The sequence below is a fragment of the Bombus fervidus genome, chromosome 16, assembly GCF_041682495.2.
Source record: "Bombus fervidus isolate BK054 chromosome 16, iyBomFerv1, whole genome shotgun sequence".
NCBI lineage: Eukaryota > Metazoa > Arthropoda > Insecta > Hymenoptera > Apidae > Bombus > Bombus fervidus.
The window spans coordinates 5,008,828-5,035,525 of record NC_091532.1 but is presented as its reverse complement, the minus strand read 5'-3'; the positions used below and the strand labels follow the sequence as shown (position 1 = coordinate 5,035,525).

The 26,698-nt window shown below is 39.9% G+C and overlaps 1 protein-coding gene across 5 annotated transcripts in view; it reads left to right on the top strand.

Moving 5' to 3' along the window:
* LOC139995477 (uncharacterized) overlaps positions 1 to 26,698 on the top strand; it is a 165,878-nt gene that overhangs the window by 61,571 nt on the left and 77,609 nt on the right. For 4 of the 5 annotated variants that reach the window (XM_072019017.1, XM_072019020.1, XM_072019018.1 and 1 more), the window contains one exon: positions 1,950 to 2,021. The exons of the other annotated variant lie outside the window; for it this stretch is intronic. The gene's annotated coding sequence lies outside the window, so the exon portion shown is untranslated. The remainder of the gene's footprint in view (positions 1 to 1,949; positions 2,022 to 26,698) is intronic. 5 annotated transcript variants of the gene reach the window in all.

Here is a 26,698-nt window from a genome sequence, read left to right as displayed (position 1 = left end):
TCATTGTCCGACGAGGTAAATATAACGACACAGTTACGCGAACTGCCATCAAGGTTAACCTAACCGAAAATGATAGTCACCGTTTATAACGATCAGTTAAATTGAAATTTCTCGGAATCGTAGTTACCAGATTCTATCGGTTTGCTTGCATTCCAAAAACGAGGACAAAGACGAAAGGATCGAAGCGAACGTGTAAATTACGTTTCTACAAACAAACAGACCACAGCGAAATATTCTGCAATTTATTCAAAAATTTACTAAACTGTAATGGCATAACATAGTTGCGTATCCATTCTTCTCAATCTCCTCTTTTTTCGCTTTAACCAAATTTTAATACATACGAATTTTCGCATTTTTTAATGTAGACGATTGTTTTCAACGATGTAGTGATCGGAACAGTGAAAGAAAGAAAATATGGATGGCGTTTCACAGTCGAATCGGCGGTATATCTTTGAAATAGCGTACAAACGGAAGGACCGCGTGACTGCGTTTTCAACGCGATTAATGCGGATTTAATTGCTTCGATCGTAGTGTTAATCCGATTCACGAAAATCCTGGTGGCTTAATTGCTAGCAGTTGGAAGGCACGAACGTTAACGTGCCACGGATGTACCCAGCCAATACGGGGTTGCAATTAACGCGCGGCTGTTCTTCGCGTTTGTCGCTAAGAAAATCGAAGTTGATCGTTTTGATAACTCGACGAACTCGCTTCAAAAATACGATCGAGCTATTACCTGGCTACTAACGAATATAGAGATTAAGTGGAGTTTGTTTTTCACCAACCAATTATTATATAAGTTGCAATTAAATTTAGCTTCATTAAAATATAATTCTATCGATTTATAATACGTGTTTGCAATCTATGTCAATGTTATTATGGTGGATGATTGAAGTTGTCCAGTTGGATTTGGGTAAAATTGACACGTCAGTTATTACTGCTAAAATATGCATTTATCGAGTGGTACATAGTAATTTATTTATGATTTATGTTAACGTTATTACCGAATAATCGAAATTTGCTTTTTCGAGTTTGTTTAAAATTATTTACAAATGGATTTAATCTTTCAAGATTCCACTTATCCATATATATACGAATTTCACTGTAAAATAATTACGTGGTAATCGAATTAATGAAATGTCTGCGAATTGACCAGTCGCCAGTTTTATTCGTGATATTTAATTTATCCTGTGAAATGGCCTCCTAACTGTACCAAGAAATAAATATATAATGCCGGCGTAATGGAGAAATATTTCTATCGATTATGTAATTTGCACGGATATACGATTCGTTTAATTAGACTCAAATATAGAGTAACTTAGACACAATTGTTTGAGTTTAAATAAAAGAATCGTGCGTCCGTACAAATTAAGTAAACGATGGAAATATTTCTTCGTTAAGCAAGCAATACTTTATTCACGATATTTAATTCACTCTCCGGTTTGATCTCTGAATTATTAACATACGAAACTCTCGTTTGTTTCTTTCCTTTTTTAATTCATCGAACATCTATTTCCTCTGTGGACATAAAATGCTGCTCCATTTCGTCAAATAATTTCATCGAATCGTACTTTCTATTCACAAACTCCAAGTAATTCTCATCGAAGTGAAACCCAAGAAACGGAAAGAAACAAAAAGTAGATAAATCTACGACAATTAATAACGTACCATTGATTCGACCGATCGTTAATCATCGCTGGTTTCCACAACGATAAGAGAGAAAATAGATAAATAAAGGTGGAGGAAGGTAGAATTGCATCGAAGAACAGCGCAGTATTCGAGTATCATAGAGTTGGCGTTGGTATCGGTTTGTGTATGGATTATACATCGCGTCGAGCAGGCACTCGACGAAGGAGCTTTTTCATGGGCGTTCCCTTTTCATCGTCGATGACATAAATCAAATTCAGCACAGTATTCCATACACTCAAACGTCGTTCGTTTCTTTTTTTCAGGTACGTACCGTGCGCGTCAGTGAACTGTTCGCGAGGGTATTCCGCTAATTGGCTACAACCGATCACGGTTCGGTAAGTAAACATTATTTCGAAAGATGGCAAAAATTCGCTGGTCCCACGAACGCAAGAAACGATGCTGCCTCGTATCGTTTCCCAACGAGTGTTATTGAAATTCTGTTGCACGGGCACAATCGATATTGTTCGTTCTTCAGATACATCGAATGTATCGAGAAGAATTCTGCTTCGGCTTTTCAGCGATCGAAACATTAACGAAGCTGATACTTGAACGAACAAATAGAATTAAATTCGAATTGTCTCAACGTAGAAAATAGGTAAAAACGTTCAGATTATGCCGGTAGTCAGATATTTCGTTTGTTGTTTGACGTTCTGCGAACGTAAAACTTTGATATCTCTCGGCAAGTTTCTTCGACCAACCGCGAGCTTCTTATTCGTATGAGCTATCGTTTGCCTCTGGAGAAATCTTTACGTCATTGTCGTGATAGTTTATTTATTTATTTTTCAGGAATATCATTCCCTTTGGAAATGACGTTTTAAACAACTAGTCGATTAAGAAAATTAATAGATCCTGGCTGTTACCTCTTTCAGATATCCTAACGCGAAGCATATTTAAACGTTCTCGCTACAAGCAAAATCGCTATATTCTTTCCTTGGCAGCCAATTATGTAAATTTTTATAAAAGCTCGACATCTTAAGAATAAAATCTCGGATAGATTAATCCTCCCAAATCGTTCTTTAGAATCGCGCATATTACCTATCAGTGTCATTTTATCTGGACAACACTCGCTAGCAGGATGAAAAATAGCGCGATACCACGATATTCAAGGCCGTCCTTCGATAACAATACGGGAGGGCAAGAAAAACTATGTACTTGGGTATTTATATTATAGTAAGGTCGAAGAGTACGACGACCGACGGTGGTCGAACCATTTAATGCGAGTTCCGGGTGGCTGTTGCATTCCAGCTAATAAAAAAAAAAAAGAAAAAAAATCGGTAAATGTGGCGTGACAGTGGGTGGAGCTTCCGGTCTGGTCGTAAATCTTATTTCGTGACAATTAAAGGCTCGACACGATGGTTCGAATAACTTTCGCAAATGTAATAAAACATTACCGTCGCGTTCTACTCTGCTTCGTGCACCGCGTTTACCAATTTTCGATTTTCGCCATTCCTTTTCATATTCACGTGCTTTCGTTCGGTTATTTTATCACGACATTGCTCCCGTGCTCGTAACTGGCAATTAATATGGCTTACAACTTTTCTACACTTGCCACGCGAATTATTAAATTGTTCAACAAAGAGAAACACAAAAAAGCAAAGAGAAATAAATACTTCAGAAGTTTTCGTTCTCTAGCTTTTCTTTCGATATCAATAAACAGTTAATTTTGGAATATCCAAGATTTTAGATATCCGATGTACCAATACATTTCCTTTCATCTAACGGATCACAATTTTTTCGTTCCGTTTACTCGAAAGCGTTGCAAGAAATCGGCGACAGATTTTCTAGTTTATCGGATGTGAACGATCGAACGTGCCGGTTGCTCGTCATTCTGTATTTGTAAGACACAGGAATTAGAGAAGGAACGTATCGTGACAGAAACTCGTTGCACGACGTAATAATTACTCCATTCTTTCCTCTCTTTTCACCTTTTTCCCCCTACACGATTTATTATCCAGTTATAATCGCATTTGACGTAGTTGCTTTGCACTGTCAAGCGTTAACGAATAACGATTAATTACTATTAACGGAGAGCCTCGTAAATCATCCGACGCAGTCATGCCCTCGTTGCGTTGATCTGACTACATGAAATAACCATTTATATTCTCAACGACTCGAGAAAGTGTCGTTGCATCCTGTAAAACAAAAGCGAAACAACGCTGTGATTTCGAAAATGGAGCTGTCGGAACAGATTCGCGATTATTTACGTTGAACGACGATAACTCTTCATCCGCGCGATGTAGATTACAAGGTAAATATTTTTCAACAAACTCGCGTTACACTGCGAATTATTGCAATCGATACGCTCTCTGTTTCTTTTAGATCGAATGGTTACGTTACTCGCGCTGCACGTATCATATGTATCGTTGGTCGTGAAAATATCCGATCGTTTGAATATTTTCTACCTCTTGTTAATTTTTAATCTCCAAGTAGCATCGTTGGATCATAGATAACGATACCCACGCAGGTTACGTCGTAAACGTTATTAACGATCTTACTCGCGCAATATAAATTGCAAATTAAAACGAAACCCTTCGAGATTTCAGGCTACTCGAGTCTCTACATCCTTTGTTGCTTCTAAACGCACGGATCGTCGCTGCAAAGTAGAATGTACGTCCGTCAAAAGTAAATTTCGTGTTTTTCTTTCATCGGTTCGAGTACAATTATACGGAAAATATTCTGAACGTGTTCTTCAAAAGAAGATTTTGTTTCTAAACTTTGTAAAGTCAAGATTCGCTTTGTTTACTCGGTAAGAGAAAAACAAGGATTAATTTATCGATTCGACTTATGCGTGACCCACTTCTAACAATAAATAAAGAGCCAATAAATATCTATTTAGATAGATCTACGGTGTAATTAGACGTTCGTTCGAGCAGACTCGTACAAACATTTAGACTCAAGGTTTCCTCAACTTCGTAATTCCTTGTCTAAGAGCAATTTGCGAAATAACTTCTTCTTTAAGTTTTTGCTTTCATTTCGTGTCCCGGTATTTACGGAGAAAGTCGTAGTGCAATTCTTCGTTCCGTCTCGTGTGCTCCACTGTACTTGCTTGCGTGGAAGTTTACGGTCAGTTCAGTGGTAACAGTCAACGTATCTTCCAACGAAATCGTGATCCCACATAAAGGAAGTTATTTGCGTGCGAACGATGTAATATCCGTGTAATATCGTCAGGAATTCGCGACAAAATTACGACGCAAATATATTTATGTTTATCATGCAGAGAGAAAAAGCCCATGTAAAATCTGAAAGTACATGTCTGTTACTTCCTACGCATTCGGCATGAAACGCAACTCAATTTCCTTCGAATTTATTCACTGTCAGAACTTAATGTAAACCGAGGAAATAATTTTAATCGCATCTATGGTTTACTTCGAAATTAATAAAGACCGCGTTATTAATACTTTGACATCGGTTATCCGAGTTCCATTTATAAATTTATTATATTTATCCTAACGTTTGTACAATTTTTAGAGAGATTCGAATAAGATAAATTTGGCGAAACGAAAGATTTCCAACGATGCGAATGATTTGGATAACATTGTCAGAGAAACGTGTGAAAATATTTTAGAAAAATTGAATATTACGATGTAGTATATTTCGATCTGTCGCAACTTCCAAGACAAAATATGTAAAATTCGCGTAGCAGCCAACGTGTTAGTAACCTGCCAATCTTTCAAGGTATTTGTGGCGCGACAATATCCCTCCAAAGTAAAATACGATGAGCCTCGAAAGCCACGTCCTTCGCGCACGTCTATTCCCTCTCCAGAAAGAAATTCCTTCGCTGTTTCCACTCTCTACACGCGCACGCTGACAAAGAATTCAGGAATGGATAGAACGACAACTTCACGTTATATTAATACCTCTACGACATTTTGCATACCAAAATTACCGATATTAAATATTTCACGTTAGCTTTGCTCGAATACGGTGAGATGTCGGAGCTGAATTTAAAAAAAGAAGACGTTCTTCCAGCCATTTTATACGACATATTGGCTTTCTAACAACTTTGCAAGAACGGTTTTTCCGTAATTAATCGAAAAGCCATTTTTCCAACGGTTTACTATAAGCTTTACGCATACGGACAAACTTTCAACCTTCAATATAAATGGGTCCATTTCTGTACGACTAGGCTCTTTGAAAATTGAATTATACTGCGAATAGCTTACTGCAAATACGTTGAATTTAATGATATATTCGGTTGGCAACTAAGTGATTGCGGATTTTGTCATTAGGTGGTAATGAACCAGCCCAACATTTCTTTAAAAATCTTCTCTCGTCCTTCGTCTTTCGTCAAAGTATCGTACAATTAAAGATGAGAAAGAAAACCAGAAAAAGGGAAGTATCTTTGTTTACAAGTCAATACCTAGTTAATTAATTCCGCTTTGTCTTTCTCGACAAAATTTCAAAGTAGAATAATGGCCGGTACTTCTCGCGCGTATAACGCCAATTTTACGGTATTAACCGACCATTCCTGTATCACGATAAGGAGGGAAGTTCTGAAAGTTTCGGAGCTTAGTTCGGATAACGGATAGACTTAGAAGGAAGAAGATGCTTGGTGGAAAATTTGCCAGGCAAAGATAAGCTAATGTCGTAGGTAGCCGGTGGCTGAGCGATTTCAAGAATTAATTTTCTTGATCTGCTACAAGGTAATATTCTCTTCTCGTCTTAATCGAAATATTGGCCAGAGTTAAAACCGCTTGTATCTCAGCGCATTATCCTCTGCTCGGAATTCGTCTGTTTTCGGGTTTAGCGGATGCGTACGAGCAATGGAACGGAGATTCTCCGCTCGCTCTGACATCGCCGCTTTTTTAAACGATACTACGCGAGATTAAATGCTCGCTGCGATCATTTACGGTTAGTCATAAGCGTGACAAATTTGAGGAAATAAGGTTGAGATTGAACAGGCTCGAGTGTCTTTTATCTGCGATAATGATTGTTTGTACGATAGTTGTTTATTATCGCTGATAGACGGCTAAAATGAAGATAAAGAGAGAAGCAAAGATCAGACAAACACGGATTATTTATAGAAAAATTTCTTGCGGACTGAGCATTTCCTCTACAGAAAACAATCACCGGCGATCAAACAATCGATTATAAACAAATTGAAACAACATACGAAAAATTGTGCGATAATCGAAGAGAAAGAGAACACGAAAAAGACGATTAAGTTATCAGAAGCAAATTATCCTCGAGTATCCTGGCGAATGCACAGTGAATTTCATCAGGAATTTCACTTTGCTCGCACAAAAGTCTGCCGAACGAAAAGCAGTAACGACTATTATTTTGTTTCAATATTCTAATTAACGGAGCTTATTTGGCGCGACTGCCGCGTATTCGAAATCGCACAACTTCCAAACCATCGGAAATACGGTAGCGTACACGAGAAACCTCTTTACTCGTGACTTTCGACGTGTCATCTGAAATCGATCAAGCGTGTTGAACTCAGGATCCCAGATTAATGGGTTAAATGATTTCTCTTCGATTTGTGCAACGTAACGGAAGGAATTGTATTTTCTTCTTGAACGATAGTATTGGTATACGGTACTACAGGTACTGACACGTGTTACTTCCTGCTCCACGTCTACATATGTCTAACGATCGCCGTAGAATTGGTGGAAATCGAGAATTCTGAGTACAATGGATAGAACGCAACGAGACGTAAACATTGGTGATTGGTCTGTCGGCAAGGTAGTCGCAAATAGTCGTGGCAGAGGAACAACATAGATAAGCAAAACTCGAGTCGAAGCAGGATTAACAGGTTGCAAGCGAAAAAGAAAAGCACCACCTGAGACAGGACGAAAAAATCGATCAGAGATAGACTCTGTTTCGCTGTAGCGTCTACGGCTGAATGTTTATGCTGTTAAAACTAGTTTATTTCTAATCCGCTTTGTTCGATAGTTCGTATCTATCAACCGATTTTATGATTTTGATTTTATGATTGTTAAACAGCTGCTCACGGAATTGGTATAATACAGTCGTAATTAAATCAGGGGAAAAGTGTAGTGAATTTTTAATTCATCACTCACATTAAAATAGGTACAACGTTATATCGTAAAACTCTATTTATATAAAGTTCGTCTGTTTGGATGATATTTTAATTATTGCCCGAACAAATGAACTCCTACTGGTTGAATAATTCGAGAAAATTGCTTATCTCGTATAGAGACCATGGGTGAATAATATTTTATCATTCGATACAACGTCGATCAATCCCATTTCACCAGATCTGTCTTTTAATATGATTTTCAGACTAAATATATATTCTTGCCGGTTCTTTTAATTCATTATCGCGAATCATATTGGAATCGTTTAAAGTACATTCAATCGACTAACGTCGAATATATCGATCATCGTGACATCAGATATACTTTTTCCGAGCTTCTCTTTCGCACGCATACACACGTTTATTACTTCATTTTAGAAATCTTATATCTTTAAACTCAAGAAATTTCCCTCGGTTCAATGTTAAAATACTATATTTTAAAAAATTGAAGAATATCAACTCCAAGTATATCATTTGTCCCGCGAAAGATTCGTATAAACCGAGTTCAACAACAATTTCAAGCTTCATGGGCAATTCTTGCTTTCAAATCGTTTCGTTGCTCGAAACATCGGTTAAAGAAATTTGACCAACGCTGTGCGTATGCAGAACACTAGAATTATTTCTGTTAATATTTTCTGTTCGACCGGTCGATTTATCGAACAAACTGGACCAAAGGAAAAATAAATAAACGAACGCGACGACCTAGTTTAATCGGTCCTTAATCGTTGCACCCTGGCGTCGTCGGCAGGGTTGGTTCCGTGTCGTACCGCAACAGGCGAATCTATTTTCGCCAGCGGATCCGTGCAGGGTGCTGCGCTTCGTCTAGCGCTCGACCAGTATGCGGACGTGTCACCTAACGATAGTTAATTATCATTAACGCGCGGCATAATGCGCGCGCGACTATAATCTCATTATGAGCGCATTTCGCCGGCGAATGTGTTTTCATGCAGTCAGAGCCAGCATGCGATCCGTGATACCGTCGAACCGGTGTCCGACACGAATCCAGGGCACGCGCGTACCCCTTCCTAAGTGACGTGTATGGGGCTGTGATTTAAATATACGGCCAGCCACTTCAAAAGGTAACCACCTCGTAAATTTGAAGCTTTATGAAGCTGTGTAAATGGTTATCCGCCGACAGTCGTGCAACAACATCGTTTGACTTTAGCCAAACTAAGTTTGCTTGGTGCGTGTCGCGGTCATGGCGCGATCGCGAACGTGTCGGCGACCGCAAAATATGATTTCGGGTAAATTCACACCTAGTCGAGTTTGCTTTTTTTTTCTTTTTTGTAGTATGACTTTCTGAGAGGGAATTTTATTTTCACGGTTCAAGAGCGGTTCTTGCTGGGTGTTCGAGAACAGGCCACCATCGGTTCTTCGTTTGCTCGCCATCTGCTCGCGAACATGTTTCTTCTCCGAATGTATTACGCGTATGCTGTGTACGAAACGTTTTGAAATTTCGTTAGCATTATCGCGAGACTAGACTCTATTGTACGTTATATAGGTGAAATTTAACACAAATTTAAAGACGTACGTAGAAGCTGCAAGCACCGTTCGTGAACGTGTTCGTTAACGAATATGCACGTTTGGTAACGACGGTCCGATATCGTGTAACCGAATGTAACGTAACATTTCCTTAGAGGAGGATCGATAATATTTTCAGGGTATCGGATATTACACAAGCAACGTTCAGTCAAGAGATTTCGCTGGATATTTGTTCGTAGATAAGAGTTAGAAAATTGGATTCTTAACTGGGTGGTGGGGAGTGATTTTACGAAATTAATCTTCGTCTATCAGATTCAGAGTCGATCGTCGGTAATCGAAGGAAGCGCGTGATCGCGTACTCCTGTACATCAAATTTAGAAGAACGCAACTGCTGGAAATGTACGAGCAACGGTCGCAATTGCTCGTTCGATCAGTGTACACTTCCTTTGGTATTTCACGCAACTGTCATTATGTGTCCAAGCCGAACTTCCTCTATGTTTAAATAGCAAACTAAGCGTGTGGGAAAATGCGAGAAAGTAGTTGAAATTATTTAAATTATCGTTGCGATTTTATTACGATTAAATTACCATCGGACATTCGTTGAAATTTTATTACTAAGAATAACTTGGGTTACTCCGAAGGTTAGATTTGCTGAAAGTTGAGAAGTTAGTTTTCGTGCGTTCAAGTAAAATAGTTTGCATTAATCAAACGTAATATCGTCGAGGGCTTTGTAGCACAGAAACGTCCGGTTCTCGTTTGATCGCCGGAGTTAAGTTACATTGAATACGGTTAGTGCTTGGTGCTAACCGTAGCACTGGCCAACTTCTGGACAGTGCTCAGACTAGATAGAAACTCTGAGTGTTATTAACGTCGATGGTGTGCGGTTCTCCTAAAACTCTAAGTCCATGGCTAATGACCATATAGAAGCAAGCTGATATTGACCATAATCCTTACATTCTCTCAACACTCTACAACTGCTAACATCTTCAATCTACGTAGTTACGATTCTACCCTGGCTATATGGCGATAACTACATTTCATCGTGGAATTCGTATTACTATACATTTCGATTGAATGAAAAACGTTAAATAGCATAACGTAGCGACGTATATGAAATTGTCTTTTTACTTGCTTTCGAAAAGCTGATCACGTATTTATCACTCCTCCTGCCTTTTCGTAGTGTTAAAAATATTGCTTGTCATAAAACTAAAATACCATTTGGGTTAATAATTCGGTTCTAACACGTTGCTTTAATTTTCTACAATGTGGTAATAAAATACTGCTCTTTACTGTCATAAAATGGCATTAACATCAAAAAATCACGCCTTTTAATATTTTCTATTAAAACTCAGTCGCTATGCGTCAACGTTCTTCAAACTATCCTCGTTTAGATGTTTTTTCGTACTGCGGATGAACTCGTGCGGATGTACTCGTCGGAAGTTTATGAATTTAGCAGAAGCAGCGCTTGATATCTTCCTCCGTCGAAAATTACTCGATTTAAAGCCCGTAAGAGGAATCGTGCTGCAACATAGAAAGAGGAAATTTCGAAATATTTCGCAAAGCACTGCAATTGCCCGAGTTTGCGAGTCACGAACATGGATCTTTTCGACTTTACGTTCTCGAATGCAGCAAACGCGATTTCCAAACTGTAAAATCGATGCTAACGACACCGGTTCGTAAAGCCTGATAGCAACGATGTCTCTCGTGTCGGCGCCGTTAAGCAACATACTTTATGGAATTCGACATTGATGACTTGCTAATTTCACTAACATTTCACCTTTCAAGTTTTAGAAAAATCTCCTTACGACTGTCTGTCATGTAATCCTCGCTTCACCTACCTAACAAAGCTTTAACGAACGAATATAACGCAACGAGCATGTAAAACAAACAAGCTTGAAAGAAGAAGAAAAAAAGCGAACCCAACCAACTCCCAATGGCAATGGGGAGAGCAAAAGCTAGCGGGGAGTCTCGAATTCTCCCCATCGGCGTTTCTTGTCTCCCATATTTCTCTTTCTCCCCGGGGAGAAAAAAAAGCGATTCTTCATTTTCAGCGACGTTCGTGTCGGGAGTTACTTCCATCGAACCGTCCGATATATACGGACCAGGAGGAGAGAACCTTGTAAGCATTTCCGCTTCTTCACCGTCGAAAAATAAGAAATAAGGGCGGAAAAAGGAGAGAAAAGAGGGAAAGAAGAAAGAACTCGTATCCATTCGAGGAGTTTCTTTCGCCATAAATAAAGAACGGAATCGAGGAAATAAATGCTCGGAATGACGTCCGAAACAATTTCATGGCGATTCTATTTTGCCTTTCCTTTCGTGGCGATTCTATTTTGCCTTCCCTTTCGTGGCAACTCTATTTTGCCTTCCCTTTCGTGGCTCCTTCGGCAATTCCTGTCGCAGTTCCGCCATTCCCCACGGGACGGACGAATCGTATTTTCGAGCCGGACAATACACGAGAACGAAATACGTAAGTACTACTTACACTATTTACGCATGCACTCGCACACGCGAGCCATCGCGCATTCCGGAAACAGGATCGAACGCTCCCTTTTCCGTTTCTGCTTCGAACAATTCCAGCAGAATTGCCTGCTGTAGGATTCGCTGTTCCTCCGACACTGTCTTCCGTCCCGATTTACCGTAAACACATTCGGCGAATTCTGCTTTCTCGATTTCCCGCTTAATGGGATTAAAGGTGGACTATAGGGAGAATTCTAATATTGTAAGATAATGCGATCGAACGATAGGGGCAGTTTCATCATGGGGATACCGTGGTTTGGTTTCTGCCAAATGATTTATAGCCGAAGTTTATCGCTTGGGGTATTTCTGGAGCGAAGAAGAGGCTTATTGGAAAAGGAAATGTTCGTAGCTGTGGTAAGGTACGTCGTACTTTGCTGGTTTATGTGACGAGTAATGGGGATTGTAGTAGTTAGAAGAGAGATGGCATGATAGAATGACCGTTAAGACCAAGAAACGTGATAGTCTTCCTTAGTCGTAAAGCGGAAAAGCCTTATTCTCATTTTTAGACGTTCTGGACGCGTATAGGAATCTCGAAAACGTCCGACGAAGTTACAATTTCAACGGCAATAAATGACACGGAATAACGTTGAAAGTTACAAGCGAACGAATTACTCGGAGAGCATGGGCCACGCGTCTGTCTAAATGGAAACAAATATCGCCATTTAAGAGAAGCTTACCTTAAAATCTCGGAGGCACGCCCAGACACAGATGAGATTTACGACTATCGTACGATGCCTTTCTCGCAGCTCGGTAAGTTTCGCTGCAAACATCGTATATGTGAATACAATGTACGCATGTATATGAGAAGCGCGATATCGCGGTTCGTAAAAACTTCATTGGAACGTTACGGTAAATCAGCGTCGATTAATACTTCGATCGTAGATTGTTTGTGAGCACAATTTCTACGAGACGTAAATCGATAGCCTCGCTCGCATACATTCGCTTCATCTTCGATCGCGTATCATTCGCAACAGTATCGGCCAGCTCATCCATCCTAACGTACATACGCACGCGTACGTTCGCGGTCATTTACGCGCAAACGTAGTATGAAAAACTTGGAAACGACGAGACTATAGTAGCCATTCTGTATCCGCGATAATCTGTAACAACGGAAGCCGAAAAACACGAAGCGTTGTTTCAGTTTCCATTTTCCTACATTCAGCGTAATCCATTATTTACACCTGCAACATCCAGGCATGGTTGCACCGGTAACAGCAACCATTTCGTTCCTCGCTTTTCGTCCAGAGACAAGTATGAATACGCGCTGCGCGATGGGTAGAGAAACAGGCGAGAAAGACGCGGAAGGGAATAACACGTCTGTACAAAGAATAACGCGACCCTTGAAAAATGATACGACCGGCTTGATCCACGAAACAGCTCGATGCAGGCTCGATAAATCATGCTGGCGTGTACGCAAAACCGTGTTAAAAGAATGCAGGATACAGGAAGTAAATCGGACGCGAAGGGAACGAGAATTATATTCTACGGGGACTCGTTACTTCGACGGCCGACGTATTGAGACGACGTACGGAGAACCGGAAGACGTTATACTTGGCCGTAATTTATCATTTGGAAGAGACACTTCTCGTCTTGACGAGGAAGAACGAAGGACGATACGAGTTGCAACGTCGTAGAAATTTATTTCGTACACATTGTACGTAACGATGCATTATAGGTTGCGTGCTAATGTAATTGGATCTTGGCGATATCTTAAAATTCTTACGAGGATTTCACATGAAATTTTAAGCTCGCTGAACCACGTTATGTGTTTCCTTTGACCTTTATCCTGTTATTCGATAAACTTTCCCGGTAATTGAAACTAATCCGCAAGATACTCATACGCGTGTTACACACCCTCTGTTGACGCTGCAACCTCAAATATTTTTCTATAGGAAAAGCCCAACACTCTTCCATACGACCTCCGCGTTATAGAGAAGTCGCTTGCGCGTTTAGGACATCTAGACGAAATAACAGACAGAATCGATCGAACGAATTGACTAAAATCTCAAGTACGAAATCTACCTACCTTGGTCTTAGTTTGTGATATTTAAAAGACAGAAAGGAAGAACGTGCTTCACTGCGCCAATCCGCCGTTTGATACTTTAATCTCGGACTCGTCACAGAAAAGATTATATTTCTTCGTATCCTAAGTAAGGATATACGTTGATCGTAAGCGTTCTTCGTAGAACCGTACAAGAAACTAATTGATGTTACACGGTAACATTATTTGACAAAATAGCTGACGATCTCGTGAATTTCCATAGGCTCGATAAACGTTCCGTAGTGGGTGAAACGACACCGACTGTCGCACAGCGAATGAGCCGCAACATACGAACGCTTACCGGGAACTTTATTTTATATTATTGCGTAAATGGATAAAAAATATAGAAATCTATAGGATGACCCAGATTCTTTTGTATTAACTTGGACAATTAGTCCTCTAGACAAAAGGAAGATGAAAACGGTAACATTAAAATACTAAATCGATCTAAACAAACGCTGACGCGGTGTCCTACGAAGCAATAAAAAAGAATAACAGGCAAAGAGAACGAGAAAACGATTGCCAGAGAAGATTAGAATTTCTAAAACTGGTAAACAGGATTTAACCATCGCTGAGGCTGTGGTTGATGGGGCCAGGGCAAATGTTGCTCGCGTTTCATCCGGCGCGCGCGCTCTCTGTGTACACTGTACCGCAATTTTCCGTTTGCTCCTCTCTAACGAAGAATAATGGAATTTGCTGCCGAGGATGCTGTAGAATTCTGGCCTTCATTTCCTGGCGAAAATCTACCACCTTTTACCATGTGTCGATGCACGCTCTCTTCCTTTCTATCTCTCTTTTCCTGGCGACATACACAGGTACGTTTATCCAATTGCAGGCAACGGTACGCGTCTCGTGAAAATTATAACAGTATGGAACGCGAATATAGAATCGCGAAACGAATTGCAGGAGGTGCAGGAGAAAAAAAGCGAAACGAAGGAAACATTTTCAATTTAACGCGCACAGAAAATATGAGGAGGCAATTTTTCACGATTCGACCGGCAACAAATCTAATTGTCACGTTTTCGGCTACCTTTCCACGGCTGTTTAAATTGGCATGTTTAATATTTGTTCGAACACATTGACGATTCTTCCGCGATCTTACCAACGTTGCAGCTCCGACGTTCGCAAACTCCAGCGTGAAAGTGGAATCTCATGACGGAGAGCATTTTTATCGTTAATCCGCTGTTAAAATCGCTGTTCGCGCGTTGTCTACGAACTTTTTACCGACACAAGCGCGTTGTAATCGCTATATATATTTGCAGGCTGGTTTCCTATTTTACCAATTTAATTCCAACGCGTTTCGTCTAACACGCGCAATCTATTAAGTTGTCCGAAAAGTTTCTTTCGTTTCGTGAGGAAATAATAGACGCACAACGTTTTTGTTTTATATCATTTTGTCGAATTACGTACGATCCATTTTGTTCTATTGAGATAAACACCGCGACATTTCACAGACTTGGTTTCACGTTTGCACGAAGGTACATTGTTGTAAAAAGCACGTTTGCGAAAGAAAGACACTTTCAAATAGTGTCTTTAGTGCGTTGAAATAGTTTTGTCAATTATATGAATCACAGAAACAGATGACGTTATATAAATAAACGTTGCGTTCGCGATGTTCTCTTAAAACTCTCCTAGATTTCCCCTTTAAAGCTTTACCCGCTGGAGGCATCGGCCCCCTTAAAACGCCTCGTGTCATACACGCGCGTATTCTCAGCGGCCATTCAGCCTTTCGCGAAGGCCCCGCACTTACGCGCTTCTAACGATCCTCGCTTTTCATTCCAGCCAACGCGTCACACTTTCACCCTCCTTCATCTTCCAAGTCGCATGACTGTCACGTTGTTTCTCTGGAAGCAGGGCGGCGAAATTCTCCTCGTTCATCGAAAAGTTTCGCGCGTTTAATCCCACGAGCTGTTCGTGGTTATTACTCTTGTCTTCGGTATCCTCTTTGCACGCGCGTTAAATCAGAGATTCGTATCGCGCACGAAGCAGCAAGTAGGTTTTTCGCAGTCCATTTCCCGTAACGATGCTATCAGACGAAAGTTTAATTAACTTTAACATGCCGTTTTGTTACGGACAAAAAGCTCGTGTTCCTTCGCCGGCCAGACCAACTAAACTTTGCTGTTCGTTAAATAGCGCGCGGAATAGCGGATGCTATTCCATAAAACTATCCCTGGTTCGGCAGACACGGCAGGAAATATAAAAATCTTCGCTACAACGAGCTCGCCACGTCGTTGTTACCGTGTAGATGAGCATCCCAGTTTCCGCATTGTTCTTTCATAGTATCGTCCATTACGCGACAAAGTACAAACGTTGAACAGCGTGCAGGTACGTTTCAATTTCAATTTTAATTCGGATTTCAATTATGCATTTTTACGTCTCATAGTGTTGTAACGTTTGAATTACAAATGTTGAGCAAGTGATAATAATACTACACAGGGCAGGCTAATTACGGGCAATCGTGATTTTAAACTGCATACGATAGTAGTAGTATTTATGATAACTTCCGTCGACTGTTTGTCGTAACGCTTTATATCTCATAGTAAGAGACGTTGATTTTCGTTGATTTTTCAATAATAATATTTTTCAAATAATTGTATAACATGGAACGTTGGTAGCGAGTATTTTCAAAGACCTGCCAATCTTGGGATCTTGGGATCAGCAAGCCAGCAAATGGAGCTATCAATTATCTCGAAATCCTCGATTCAATTTCGTGAATGATCAATCTCTCTGATGTAAATATTAAACGGTCGTCGTATCATCGTCATCAAATTCTCTTTCTAGCAATTTATCACCGTGAAATACTCTTTCAAGGAATCTTACAGGCCGTGGAATCTCATTTCGCATGCATTCGGATCTTACTTTCCTGCATTCTATTACCCGCAATTTTTTAGCCTCTTAGACCGAGTAACGTTAATCCGGAACAACGTACTTTTAACAATAGTCGAAAGCAATGGTAAATCGTAGATTTACAGTGTTCGAGATAGGGGCTGTATGTGACTGTAAGATTGATCGCTCGCGGAAGATGCGCGAGAATGTTTTGAATTGCACGAGAATCGATGTTGCTTCCTTGGGGAATGGAAACGTAGCTCGTGAAGAACTTGAGCAAGAAAGAGGAAGGATAATCGTCTCTTGCATAAGAAAGAACCTCTGAACAGACAAATTCTTAAACTGAAATACGTGTAAAAATAATTTAGCCGCTTTTGCTCTTTAACCCATTAAGGACATTGATGTATCGCGATTGCGTACACACAAATTTCGTGAAATTTCATAAAACTGTAAAATCTAGAAAATATTAAGGAACGCGATATTGATATCTTAATCAGCGATCGTTGCAGCGTATCAAACTGACGTAAAATATAGAGAAAACTCTTCGCAGACCTTCGCAGTGTGACGGTGAATTTCTATAGATATATTGCAGGACTATTCAAGCCTGTTATGGCATATCAAGAACGTTTCTTGCGAGGGACTATCACCTACGACAACTCGAAACTCCAAGGCCCTCAGGATCGATCTAGAATCTGTGGTATTGTGAGGCTACCTTATCGCCTACGGTTACCCAAAATCTCAAATCTCTTAAGACCATTTCTAAGCGTTCCACAGCACAGCGTTATCTCATTGGCCGCAACAGCTCGAAATTCCTCAATATTCAGAAACCTACGTGATATCCTCTCTTTCTCCCTCTCTCTACCGCGTATTATTCAAAATAGGGGTGTATAAACCCGGCAACCTACCCCGAGCAGAGGTTATTATAATTCCAAAGTACAATCTCGAGCGATACTGTGAAACGGTGCCTTTGTATATTTCGAATAAATAAAATACAAACTGAGAGAACGTTCCCTGGGTTTCTGTAATAGTTTTTCGCGTCTCGTAAAGGTCGAAATATCTACGGTCTTTTGCTGTTTTATCAACCCTTCGCAGTGCTAAATCGAGCTGCACTTGACATTACGATTCCTTTTATCAGGAATTGATCGGTTCTTTCTTTTTTCTTTTCTTCTTTTTCGTGTGTGTAAGTTAAAACTTGATACAGCGCCGAGAAGAATTACGTAACTTACCAGGGGAAAATAATGACAGACATTTGATACGTTTCTAAATGTAGAATTACAGAATGATAGAGTTTGTTAGTTACGTGAATCGAATACCAACCGGGAATAAAGATCTGAAGCGTGTTTAACGTATTGCGAGATCAGTCGGTTTGTAGGTTGCACTGTGCTTGTAACGTTGCGGTGAAATTCTATTCTCCTGTGCTTTGCACGTCTATTACATCGAAAGATGGTCTCGCGGAACTGCTAGAGACCGTAATCATATAATTTCGATATTTATTGCAATGATGCGAAGTAATAAAAGCGGAGAGTAAACAACAAACGATAAACTTGCTTCGTGAAAAAATATATATTTCGATTCAAAACTTTCTATCGAAAAGTGTTTTGATTAAACCTTTGCAGCGTAACACAACCTTTGAATTTAATCTATCGAATATGAGAACCAGTCAGAACGAAATGTTGAACGGTGCTGAAACTACAAAGAGTTAACTTCTCTCCACTTGTTTAATCAGTCCGGTGTAAAATACGAAATTGATTGAGAATTAATTAGATGGAATGAACGTTCCCAAAATTTCTTCTCCGTCCGTGTGGGAAGAAAACCGCTGATTCGTCACGCAATTAGTCGCCTAAATGAGTAAAAAGGAACGCGTTCTCTGAAGTTGAAACGACCAAGCGCGATTGTGATCACGGAGGTCAGCTTGGAAAATTAATTGACGTTCTATTAGCTCGGAACCGCCGTAACTGTTGATGAATTTCTGATTAATAGCGACGTCATGATGTGCGACCGGAGAACTTGGGATAATGTTTGAGCATAATGGATTTGGACCGGGCCATTAACCAACCACATTAGCGTCCGGCTAAGAAAACAGGGTAGGGGAACCGGGTAATACGTTGCTCTAGCCGAGTCTAGTTCAATTCATGTTCCAACGTTCGCGAAAATAATTGAATAAAAAAGCAGCGGATCCTTAGCTTTTCTTAAATGCATTCTCTCAGGTCCCTGAAATTCTATTCTACAAATATACTTATCCGGCATGTTATTTTTAGCAGAAATAAGGAAGTTAAGGAAACGAAAGTACTCGTTTGTCTCGACTAACTCGCACTGCAATTTTTTCGCCGATTATTTTCGGCGTTTATTTCCTCGCTCTCCGAGTCGACGAACAATTTTTCACGATGCAATTACCGACTCTTCGTTTAGAAGAAATTTATATCTGGCGATATTTCCTCTGGATAAATTTTCTAGCGTCGATAATTGTACTCGATCGTCGAATTAAATCATCCAGTTTCTGGCAAGTTTTGGCGTTTTAAAATAATGTGACTTTCGGATGCAAAGAAACGAATATCTTGTCTTCCCTAGAAATTGTATCGTCTGTTCATAGCATAAAATAAAATTCGGCTACACATTTTTAGACGGTTTTTGCCATTTTAAGGAACATTTCGCGAACATGGTTTACATGCGCGAAACATTGACCTATGACGAAAGTGGAACAGAAGTCGAAAATACGAAGCACGAACAGTTCGCTTATATTCGCAACGCAATAGCATCTTCTTCGATGAGATCGTATTTCATTTAGAATTTCTGCCACGATATTTCTTTTCGGCTTGCGATATGTCAGAAACTTGAATTCTCTGTACGACGCTCGATGTTGTTCAGGAATTCACAAGATCGTCTATGTGGTTAAATAAAGTTATCGTATAAGGTGCCAGTCAAAACAGGGTATTTTAGCTGCTAGAGTAACATAGCGTTTCGTTCACTCGCGGAGAGACGCGATCGCGAGGAAGCACGTCAACGGGAGTCGTAAATTCCCGTTACGATTAAACAATCGATGCCGCGATATGATCGATCTCCTATTTCGGTTAGGATAATAGAGGTAGTTGAATTGAATATGACACTGATATAACAAATTATAAGTTACAATTTATTCCAACAACTTTGCAATGAATATAGTTACACTGGTGCATATGTATAAGTAAAGTAGGTGACTGATCTAAAGGTGGAAACCCGGTCAAGGGTGTTGACCGTTCGAAAGATGGAAAGTCAGTGCCGTTCGGTGACGATGCTGTTGCGGAGGAAAGCTAGGGATGGGTGTGTCTAGCGCACGGAACCATCGGATTTGTCGATGACAGTTTTGGCTAGGAAAGTGATGGCAATGGACATTGCTTCTGATTGCATAATAGACGGCTGATGGACTTAGCTGGAAGGATCTTAGCCGCCCTCGAGAGAAAGTCGCTAACGGAAGATACTGAATGTGGGAGAAACCAACTTCCCGTATCTTCCTGTAGTAGACAATAAACTATTCAGTGAAAGAATATTTGATCGGTCTGAAGGACTTCAAATAGAAAATACCTGGGATTTATGGAGGGTACTTGAAACTATTGAGGGTACGCGGTAAGGATGTGAAAACATCTGGTTGCCATCCTGCCCGCGACGTGTGACCCGGTCCAAGCAGAGAGTCGGCCGACGTAACACATAGAATATGTTAAAGGGAAGAAATATCTAAATGAACATCGGCGAAAAACAATTTTATTCGTTATTCAATTTCCTACTACGTTACGAAACAATTTCCCAAGGTATTTTCCGGATAATTTGGCACAAGCGTTTACAGGCTGGTTTCCTAATTGACTCGTGTTAATATATTAACGTATCACATGCTAGAAAGTTCAATTAAAGTCGCGCAATATGTTTCCTTTAATTTCACCTCCACGATGAACAAAGTTTCGAGAAGATACGACAAAGTTTCATCGATAACGCTGTCCAAAGTTTAATTATTTTTCTCTCATCGTTGCATAATTGATAGAACCGACGGGACCTCGCTCGACTCGTATATGGCCGGAAAATTTGATTTTTATTTTATCATCAATACATGTCGCGATTATAACGTTCACGTATAAAACACCGTGGCGATAAAAATATTACGCTTTAATCGCTAGAAAAATATTTCCCATTGTAACAGTAACGATATGTAACGCGACAAACAAAACGATCGCAAACTGTGTTTGCCGCTTCGTTGCCGAAGAAGCGAAATTCCCCAAACACCTCGACTCATCTTGAGAGCCATTCGAGTTCGAACAAAACTCGAAGCACTCGTGTCTCTCTCCATCGGCATGATCCTTTGAGAGAAAAGGTAAAGAAAGGGAAAGGGTGCGCATCGTATCAAGCACGAGGAAAAGCTTCTATCGATTTCTTGCCTGTTGTTCCTCTTCAATGTAGGAGGTTGGTTCAATTCAAGGCGATATACAAAATGAAAGATAAATGTAGGTACAAGAGGGACGAAGGTCGCGCCATACTTTTCGATTCTACGATGAAACGTAAATCTAATTCGTTGATGAAGAAAGACGAAAGTTAACTGGTCAGCCGAACTGCAAATCTTTTAAGCGGAATATTAATTTTAGATAACCAAGAAAGTTGTGTCTTCTTTTTTTCATATAGAGCTTTATATAAAGTAACAAGCTTTCGCCAACATTAATAGAGATCATCGTCTTCTATCATGAGAGAGACAAACATTTTTTGACTTGGTAATTTCTGTACGTAGACATTTTTCTACATTCTTGCCTCTTCTAAAATGTCGTTTCGTTTCTGTTAAAAATGAATTGTACGATATATGTGGTGGAAAATGGCACGTGGTTTATTTAATTAAAAGTTTTGAAAACAAAACTCGACGCGCATCGAGAAGGTGACGGAAACTTTCGATATCTGTGCTCCTGGAAGTTTCTTGTTCGGAAACTCGACCTCGTAAAACGACGCTAGCTTGGAAATAATTGCCACGCGAAACTTCTTTCCCGAGAAGTTGGCATAATTGCATGCAACCGAGTGTCCAACTTTTTCTTATTATCCGTGTGAATTTGTATCTTTATTGCCGGTTAAATCAATGAACAACGCTTTCTATTTTACATAACTTGAATGAATATATCGTACGACGAGCGAAGCTTTAATTTTTAATTAGTTTAATCTACGATTCACCATCCATAATTAAAATGCGCATTTCAAATTACAAATTTAGCGTCCCGAATTTCGAAATTTCATGTATTTCAAGCAACAGAATTTTTAATCTTCTGCAAACTAATTCGTTGATTTTAACTGAATTTTCATTTCAATTAAATTCTTAAGTAATTAAACTAAAAATTATATCTAAAATTGTATATTTAGCGGTAAATCCTCGTAGAAAGATAGCGATGAGATCGCATGTAAGATCTTTAACCCTTAACCGTGTTCCTTGTACAAAGAAGTTCAAAAGTACTCGTCGAAGTTTTATAACGAGAACTGGAATGCCATCCTTCCCGAAATATATTCATTTTCTGATCAAACGCAACTTACATTCCTTTCGAGCGCCACGTTTCGTCTAAAAATTCTACGTAGCAACGAGAACTTGCCAATATTAACGAGGATTCTTAAACACAGTAACTTTATTATACTGGAACAGCTTGTTGCAATCGTACATTTACAATATATCGCGATATGATTAACGACCAAAAGGTATTTATTATAAAAATCTGTAATGAAAATCGAGACAAAGCTGTAATTAAAGGCAAATGAATTAAATTTTATCTTTATTCGATATTTTCTTTCCAATTTAATCAAATGTTACTCGTTATCAATTTACAAATATTCTTCCGAAAAATTGCTTCATTACCATCCATAGAAATGTTCTTTCGCTTTAATCCTTCGAATCGAAAAATTTCATAATTAGCGGACCGCGCGAGCGAGCGATATTTTTTTTTATTTATTTATTCTTTAAACAACGGTGTGTGTATTTTCCTTGTACAATCGGAATGCATTGGAATCCGTAATTATGACGGGAAACAATACTTATTAAAGCTTACCGTCGCGTCGTGTCAGTTCGAGCATGGAACGATAATTCGCAGGCGTAACGCTATCGAGGCGAAGTTCGAATGTTCCGTGGCGCGGTGCGACCATTGAAATTTAATTATGATTCACGCTCGAATGTCTGCCAGTCATGCGAAGCTTACACGACGCAAACGACTCTTGCTATATGGATGTACATGTATTAGTACGTATGAATTTCTGCTCCATATTTCTCTTTTACTACGTGCGGAACCATTATCGCGGTGCGCTAATTTTCCTTCGAAGGACGTTTAAAGAAAAGGACGAAAAATTGCAGACATTTCGTCTCGTTGTTTTCCGCAAAGGATCGCGTGACGGGGGAAATTCCAAACGATAAATCACGCGTTTTGTCCTATTTTTTCCAGCAGGTAGAAACGTTTTAAGCATTTTAAGCTTAGCTACTCTGTTTTCCCTTTTTCCTCTCGCGATATTAGAATTTTTACAGAACCACGTGTATCTTTCATACACTGACCAATTTTTAACTCCTTACAAAAATCTGTTGCCAAGTACCTGCTCTTCTTTCCCGCGCAGACAGCCTGATCGCTTTCGTCCGTCGATGCGTTTAAAATAGAAACGACAGGCATAACAACGAGTACGCAACCTAATCCGTCGAACGTTGTAATCTTTGTCTTGATAAAACAAAATGCGTCATACGTAATTCGATAAAATGATATAAAACAAAAAATGTTGTGCATCCATTATTTCCTTATAAAACGAAAGAAACTTTTCGACCTAATATTTCGCAAACTCCACTTGCGCGTCTTAACGAAACACGAAAATCCTTGATAACGCGAATTATTCAGGAATGAAACTCCCCTATACAAAGCTATTATACGTACACTCTAAAAGCATCGCCGGCTCGCTCCTTTTCTTCCAACATAAACGAACGCGATGGAAAAGTAGGCAAAACCTCGTGAAACTTTTCTTAAACCAGCGAGCGCCACGCCGCGAGTAAGCAGAAACGAAACGTCGAAGAACGACCACGTATCTCCGAAAGCGGCGTTTGCAGGCGGCATAGAAAATGACGTAGGAACGACAGGGCAGAGGAAGAAGGAAATTATCGACGGTGAAGCGATCCGGTTTGACAGTGACAAATAGCGAGCGTTTGGCGAGGTGACAATGTCTCGCGGGTCGATGGCTAACCACTTTATAACGCGATACGGGCCAGAAGCCGTGTCCTGATGGAACGTATCAGCCACGCGTATCCGTTTTACTGCGACCCGTTGTCGGTCGCGTTATGGCCACCATAAAAGATTCGCGCCGTATAGAAGGTAACGCCGCGCTAACGTGGATGGAACAACGACGAGGAGATACGCCATGCCGCCGTTGCACGGTTCATACGTACTCACACAAGCACCAAGGCTTTTGTAAATATTTAAAGTGTAGAAACCTTCGTGAATGTTTATGAGGAAAGTGGTCGAGCCGAGTCACGTGACCCCATTGTGTTTTCAGAGCAGCGTACGTGCCGACTTCTCCGGAAGGTTGCCGCGAATAGTCGCGTCCGAGTTTCACGAAAAGCAGCTAGAAGCGTGGAATAGTTGCAAACTTGCTGGAACTTGGAAATTTAAAGCGTTTTGATATCGGAATGCAGAGGGTTATGATGTAGGAGATAATCGCGTAATTGGAGCAGATTATTTGCTAAGAAGTAGACAAGTGGAGCAAGGTTCTTAGAACGATTTTCTTCCCTTCTCTTCTTCTCTGTGTTCTTCCTTAATTTCATTTATTTATTTGCCAAGGATGATAATCAAGTTAGGAGAGCTCTGACGTTGCGGTTACGCAAAGGGAATTTCAAATGCTTTGCTTGAGTAGTTTTCTATCGTGTCTATCTTTTTCCCCGTATGAATCGATTCTTTTTAATCGATAAGCCTATCGGTCGTCTATTTTCTTAGCTATTTAGAGATTAATCTTGCTTGCAATTTAATGCAACAAACACTTTTCATCTGCAGAGGAAGCGTAACGATGTCAAACAGTGATACGTTGTTATATGCCCATCGACACATGGTTGAATCCATCGCACGAATTGTTTAATACATGATTCACATCCACGATACGATACGTCGACTGTAATAGTGATCACTTGTTGCTGGCCGTAGTCATTAATTCTAGTCATTGAGCAAAGCACCTTTCAGTGCTGTTCGTATATCATTGCTACAAATCTAAACGCCTAGTACCGTGACGAAGACTTTTTCTATTGTCTTACGAACGTTTGGACGATCGTTGGATCTCGCTTGGAACGAAATACCCGATAGAAACTAACAGAGAAAAACGCGGAACAAACGCAATTCCTGCGGGCGATTTGATACGAAGATTGAATTATCGCGAAAATGAAAATTCCATCGAACGTGCGGAACTCGATCGATCGTAAACCGATTGATATTCACACCCAATTCGTTCATAAACACGACGTTTTAAAACTCTGATCTATCAGGCGATGTTTCAAATTCAACGATATAAAATTCTATTCCTCGAACTCTTTCGATTTTCTAATTCGTTCGAAATAAGAGTTTCCCTCTGGTTGTTGAAAAGTTGAAACTCGATCTCGTTACCAAGAATGCGTTAAACGAGCATAAACGATAGACTAAAATTTTCATTTGCCACGGCGTATTAATTTCACGACTAGATAAAGTCGCGAGCGTTGTTAATTGGTTAACCGGCGATTAGAAACGAGTTAACACCGCGATAATGAAAAAGTTAAGGGCTCGATTGCGTGCAATTATGCCAACTTCGCGAGAAAGTTGCTCGCGACGATTATTTCCAAGTTGGCGTCGTTCCACGAGGTCGAGTTTTCAAACCAGAACTTGCGCCGCGACGTAGATATCGGAAGTTACCGCCGCCTTTTTGCTACGAATCGAGATTCGTTCTGAAACTTTTGATTAAACAATCTCCGTGCGGCTTCTTTCGCTGTACCGACCGATGAAAGAAGCACAGAATGTTCAACGGACTTTAATCTAAACAATTTTTCATTTCATCGACTTGGTGGAGGTATCGAGAGACTCCAAGTTAATAGTTTAAAATCGATACGTCATATATAACGTTCTATAACTTTTACTAACGAAAAGCATTCTTTTAGAGTCAGAATTTATTTCCTTCGTTTCTTCTTTTCTGTTATTCGATAAAGACATCGTTCTAAACTATTAGGAAAATCGACAAATAACGTCGTGGTAAAAGTTCTACTTTGAAATTTCCAATAAATTGTCATAATACTCGATTAGAATCCTTTGCGTCGAATATCGTACACACTGTTTCGTATATTCCGAAAATATATAACATTCAACCGACGTGCAATAACCTGAGACCTTTTACACGTATCGATAACGATTATTTGTAAGGCAATCGCAAGATATTCAGAATGATTTCAATGGAAACGCTTATTAATTGCTTTTAATAAAATACCCTTAACACTTACCGACCGCTAGCGGTTCAACATCATACGCACGTCCGACTCTGTTTCGGTTTAGACTCTCCAATACCATTCTCAATTGGTAAGTTTCTCAAATTGGTGTAAAACTGTGAAAGCTCACAAAGCAACGCAACTGAGCAAGGTACCTTAGTACTGAGTACAACAAATTGCTGCTCAAATAATGAGAAAGATTGTCGGCGATAAAAAGCCGATTAATAGACTATCGGTCGATAAGCGTCGGCGATAAAAACCGATTAATCGGCTATCGATCGGTAAAGTGTTAAGCCATCGTACGAACGTTTCACCACGCTAATGCTTTTTATTCGTATTTGTATTAGGTTGTCCGAAAAGCGTCTTCCTTTCGCAGACACGTGTTTTACAACGATGCATCAAATACAAACATGAAACCTAATCTGTCGAACGTTGTGATCTTTATTCTGATAGAACAAAATGGATCATACGTAATTCGATAAAATAATATAAAACGGAAAATGTTGTGCATCCATTATTTCCTTATAAAACGAAAGAAACTTTTCGGACGAACTGATACATTAAATAAGCAGCATTCTGACTCACCCTGATCCGTGGAGACATTATCGGGCTGTCTGTGCGATGGCCTGAAGAATGCGTTTTAACGTGGGACATGCTACGA